The 5668-nt window shown below is 50.0% G+C and overlaps 1 pseudogene; it reads left to right on the forward strand.

Annotated features, from left to right (window-relative positions):
* Positions 1–2479: 2479 nt before the first annotated feature.
* LOC126408100 (uncharacterized) lies at positions 2480–5668 on the forward strand (annotated as a pseudogene).

Below are 5668 nucleotides of genomic sequence, written 5' to 3' on the forward strand. Positions count from 1 at the left end.
TAGAGCCGCCACAACGGTTTATAATGCAAATAACTCTGAGATAAAACCTACAAGCTTCTCTTCCTATGACTTTGTATGTGTCTTGTATGTTTTCTGAAGCCTTTGGGCCCTATTTAGATGGTCTAAAGCGGACGGCGGAGGGTGCATAATCCGTGTCGCAAGTGTCATTGCTATTTAGATGCAGGTGCAGTTGTCATTTTCACGCCCTGCGCCCTCGTCGTCTAACTAGCGAATGAATTTGCGCTTCTCTGGGTGTGTTGGTCTAAAAATGAGGAGTGGTCAGGCGGTCAGTCATGGCGCGTTGCTAGTTAGATGACGTAAAAAGCAAATGCGCCAGTGACCAACAAAAACCTGGTCTAAAGTCAACGGCGCAGTATTTCGCTGTTAAACAAGTTAGTGATATGCGTCTGTAGGTGGGTGCGCAACGCGCGTGCACTCTGCTCAGACACACACGGAGCAGCCACACATATGCAAAAGATAACAAATAAAAATATGATTACAATGTGAAAGGTTAGTATTGTGCACATTAAAATATTTATCAGAAACACGTCTTAATGGTCAGTCATTAATCAGAACGATCTAATCTCAGTAATAATGATCATCATAATCCGGGAGGTCCAAGCTGCAGTGTCCGAATATACGGAACTGCAAGCAGACCTCCACCGGCTGATGATGCATAGCCTGTAAAATGAACTTGTCTTTCCCAAATGAATTGAGATCATTTTGGCATGTAAATCACAAAATCAAAGATGTTAAAACGTTTGATAAACTTTATTATGACATAAACACAACAATAACCATCTTATGTGAACTAAAAACGTAAACTTATAGTCCTACAAGTACAAATGTATATGTAAAAAAAAGCTTTTAGAACGTAAAACTGAAGATCATCTTGTCAGGAGGAGGAGGAGGAGGAGGAGGAGGAGGAGGATGACCCCAGCTCTGCAGCCAGTGCGCAGCCAGACTAGACGGGCCGGGTGCAGCCACGGGACCAGCCCTTCCTGCACCTTCAGGTGGGAGGGGGGGAGCTGGGCTCTCTAACCTCCCGGGTTAAAATAAAATAAATTGAATGATTTACAATTTGTTGACAGCGTTTCTCTCGTGCGCGCGCGCTCTCTCTTTCTCTCTCGCAGTCTCACTCTGTTTCTTTTCTTTTGACTTTTCTAAGATGACAGATGCTGAATATATACTCCCTATCTGATGCTGTGGCTGTTTGTGGTTGGCTGAGAGGGATGTGAACTTATTAGATTGCAGCTGTGTTAATCAAATCAGGTTGGGTTTCCATTACGCGTGCCAAACGTGCCAAACGGTGCCAATCCCCTTTGATCTGACATCAGATGTGACGGGACAGTCGATATAGAGATACATTTATCGTCTCCTCAGCTGTAAAACGCTCACTCTTTCCAGTTGGTAGGTCCGCCATCTAACTAGCTCTCCGCCGTGCGCTCCAATTGCGCCTCTTTTAAAGGGAATGAGAGGTGACACTCTGGTTGGCTTATTGAATGATACGCCCAAAACACACCCATGACTAATTCACAGAGTAAGTCCAACCCCTTTAGACTGTCTGCCATGGCGCACAGTCTGAAAACGCGCTGTCTAACTAGCAAGTGACTGGGACACGCCCATGCGCTGCACGCCTGGCGCTTTGCGTTTTAGACCATCTAAATAGGGCCCTTAAAGTTACAAAAATGAAACACACTAGACTTCTGAGCATTTATACCTCCGACCGCGGAGGTATAAAAATGGATAATTATAAAAAGCTGAAAATTATACATTTTGATACATAGGTAGGCTATACATATTGCAAAACTCTGTAAAAGTACACCAAAGCATACATTTTCGTTTCCAAATATTTTATTACACAAAAGACGAAGAAATTATGATTTATTTTTTTTTTTACCTATTTTGGCACATACATACAAAATCCTCCCGCTCCTCGCTCCAGGCAGCTCCAACTCTGCTCACATGCTCTGAGTCAGGCATCAGAGCTTCTGCGCTACAGCGATAGATGCATTGGCGCTGTCCATGGTGCTTAAGGACCGCCAGGATTACAGCACCCCTCCAAGCGCCGCAACATATGTAACTTCATTGTTTATGCTGCCCGTGTGCTCAGAAGCACACCAAAAATGCATTTGAGTAATTTCCGAGAAGTAAAAAAAATATTACTTGACTTGCCGTCTCTGTAATATTACAATATTACAGAGACGGCAACCCGGGGTGGGGAGGGTTGGCAGCCCAAACCACTTCTTCTGAGAGGAAGAACCCAAAGCTAGCTACACAACCCACAAAGGAAAGATACCCCCAGGGGTGCCCGAGAGGGGGGGAGGATGAGCATCCCATCAGGACGGACCTAAGAATGACGACCCAGGACAACGGAATAACGACGACGACAATACAGTGCATCTGTGGATAGACCTGCAAGAATGAGAGGGGCTTAAAGATACATCAAGGCAGGATGAAATGCTTGACAGAGGCAATGATGACACGACGCACAGAAGTTACTTCTGGTCAGACGCAGGAGGAACAGGCCCGGAGGCAACCCACAGTGCCCAGAGCCTCCTAGTGTCACCAACGCCTGCTGCCAGCAGCTCACCTGCCACCCTTAGCCCCCCCCCCAAGAAGCATCATCTCTCAACAACCCACAGGACCCCCAAAGCCAGCAAGCTCCTGTAACAACTAGTTGTGCTCCTTCAGCCCAACCAAGGATCCAGTGGCCCCAGTCCTCAAAGAGAACAGAGTGGAAGCAGTTTGATGAGGATGTGGATCAGATCCTGGAAGTGACAGCCAAGGGGGACGTGGATCATCGGCTGAAAACGATGACCACCCTCATAGTGAACATCGCAGCTGAGCGATTTGGAACCGAGGCACCCAAGCCCGCACCATCGGCATATGCTCCAAGCCACAGAGCAAGGAAGATCCAGCACCTCAGGGAAGAGCTTAAGCTGTTAAAGAGGCAGTACAAGACAGCAGGGGAAGTTGAGAGAGCTGGCCTAGCAGACCTAAGAGCAATCCTAAGGAAACAACTCTTGACCCTGCGGAGGGCAGAGTTCCACAGGAGGAGGCGGAAAGAGAGAGCCAGGAAGAGGGCAGCTTTCCTAGCCAATCCCTTCAAGTTGACCAAGCAGCTTCTTGGCCAAAAGAGGACTGGCCGCCCCACCTGCTCGAAGGATGCCATTAACAACCATCTCAAGGCCACGTACAGTGACCCCAGCAGATAACAACCGCTAGGCCCATGCGATGCACTGACAACACCACCAGAGCCTACATCAGACTTCAACCTGAAGGAGCCCAGCTTAGGTGAAGTGGAGGAAGTGGTGAGGAGAGCAAGATCGAGCTCGGCACCAGGCCCAAGTGGCATGCCCTATAAAGTGTATAAGAATTGCCCAAAGCTACTGGATCAGCTTTGGAAGGCCCTGAATGTGATCTGGAGGAGAGGGAAGATTGCCCAGCCATGGAGGTATGCTGAGGGAGTGTACATACCGAAAGAAGAGAAGTCTGAGAACACGGACCAGTTTCGGGTAATCTCCTTGCTCAGTGTGGAGAGCAAAGTCTTCTTCAGCATTGTGGCCAAGAGACTCTCCAACTTCCTGTTGAGCAATAAGTACATCGACATGTCTGTGCAGAAGGGAGGAATACCCGGAGTCCCCAGTTGCCTGGAACACACAGGAGTGGTAGCGGAGCTCATCAGGGAGGCAAAAGAGGGCAGAGGTGACCTGGCTGTATTGTGGCTGGATCTCACCAACGCGTATGGCTCCATACCCCATAAACTGGTGGAGGTCGCACTGGAGAAACACCACGTACCCCAGAAGATGAAAGACCTCATCCTGGACTACTACAGCAAGTTCAGCTTGAGAGTCTCATCTGGCCAGCTGACATCTGACTGGCACCAGCTGGAAGTGGGCATAATCACTGGTTGCACCATATCAGTGACCCTCTTCGCACTGGCAATGAACATGCTGGCCAAGGGAGCTGAAACAGAATACAGAGGTCCACTCAGCATGAGCTTCAAGTGTGCACAGTCCAGGTCCTTGGTTTTAAAGAAGGGGAAGGTCACAGACAAATTCCGCTTCAGGCTGGGAGAACATCTGATCCCGTCAGTCACTGAGAAGCCAGTGAAGAGCCTTGGGAAGGTCTTCAACTGCAGCCTGAATGACAGAGACTCCATCAAGGCAACCAGTGCTGACCTAGAGGGCTGGCTGAGAACAGTGGACAAGTCTGGGCTCCCCAGAAGATTCAAGGCCTGGATATACCAGCATGGAATCCTCCCAAGAATCCTCTCTCTGGCCTCTGCTTATCTACAAGGTTCCCATGACTGTGGTTGAAGGTTTCGAGCAAAGAGTGAGCAGCTATCTTCGCAGATGGCTGGGTCTGCCATGCAGCCTAAGTAACATCGGGCTGTATGGGAACACAACAAGCTCAGGCTCCCTTTCAGCTCAGTCAGGGAGGAGTTCATCGTGGCACGGGCACGGGAACACCTGCAGTACTCTGGATCCAGAGACACCAAAGTGTCCGGGGCAGGAATTGTGGTGAGGACAGGGAGGAAGTGGAGGGCAGCGGAGGCAGTCCAGCAAGCTGAAACTCGGCTGAAGCACAAGACCATCCTCGGTACAGTGGCGCAAGGCAGAGCTGGATTTGGGAGCATAACATCAACNAGTATGTATTAATATCTGGCAGTATACATGTGTGACAATAGTCATATAATCTCCTTGCTCAGTGTGGAGAGCAAAATCTTCTTCAGCATCGTGGCCAAGAGACTCTCCAACTTCCTGTTGAGCAATAAGTACATCGACACGGCTGTGCAGAAGGGAGGAATACCCGGAGTCCCCGGTTGCCTGGAACACACAGGAGTGGTAACCCAGCTCATCAGGGAGGCGAAAGAGGGCAGAGGCGACCTGGCTGTACTGTGGCTGGATCTCACCAACGCGTATGGCCCCATAACCCATAAACTGGTGGAGGTCGCACTGGAGAAACACCACGTACCCCAGAAGGTGAAAGACCTCATCCTGGACTGCTACAGCAAGTTCAGCTTGAGAGTCTCATCTGGCCAGCTGACATCTGACTGGCACCAGCTGGAAGTGGGCATAATCACTGGTTGCAAGGGGCAATCAGCAAGGGGATCAAGGACAGTCGATGCACCTGAGCTACAGCCAAGGCCATCCAGTTCGTCAAGGAAGGACAAAGGCCAGAGAGAACATCAAAGAACTGCTCTGCTGGTTTGCTCTCCACGGCCCGAGACTGGGCGATGACAGTTGACCTGGAGAGGCAGCTGAAAATTCCACCACATATCACCCAGTCCAAATTGAGACCCGACATCATCTTGGTCTCTGAGGCTACAAAACAACTGGTCTTGCTGGAGCTGACAGTTCCCTGGGAGGATAGAATGGAGGAGGCACAGGAGAGGAAGAGGGAGAAGTACCAGGAGCTGGTGGAGGATAGTCGGAGGAACGGTTGGAGGACCAGATGCATGCCAGTGGAGGTGGGCAGTCGGGGATTCGCCAGCCACTCCCTGAGTAAGGCCTACGACACACTGGGCATAACAGGTGCCAACCGAAAAAGAGCCATGAACAACAACGCGGAGGCTGCAGAGAAAGCGTCCAGATGGCTCTGGCTGAAGAGGGGAGAGCGGTGGGGTCAGTAGAATGCCACTTGGACACAGGCCGAGATCTGA

Source organism: Epinephelus moara, chromosome 20 (assembly GCF_006386435.1).
Source record: "Epinephelus moara isolate mb chromosome 20, YSFRI_EMoa_1.0, whole genome shotgun sequence".
NCBI classification, from domain to species: Eukaryota; Metazoa; Chordata; class Actinopteri; order Perciformes; family Serranidae; genus Epinephelus; species Epinephelus moara.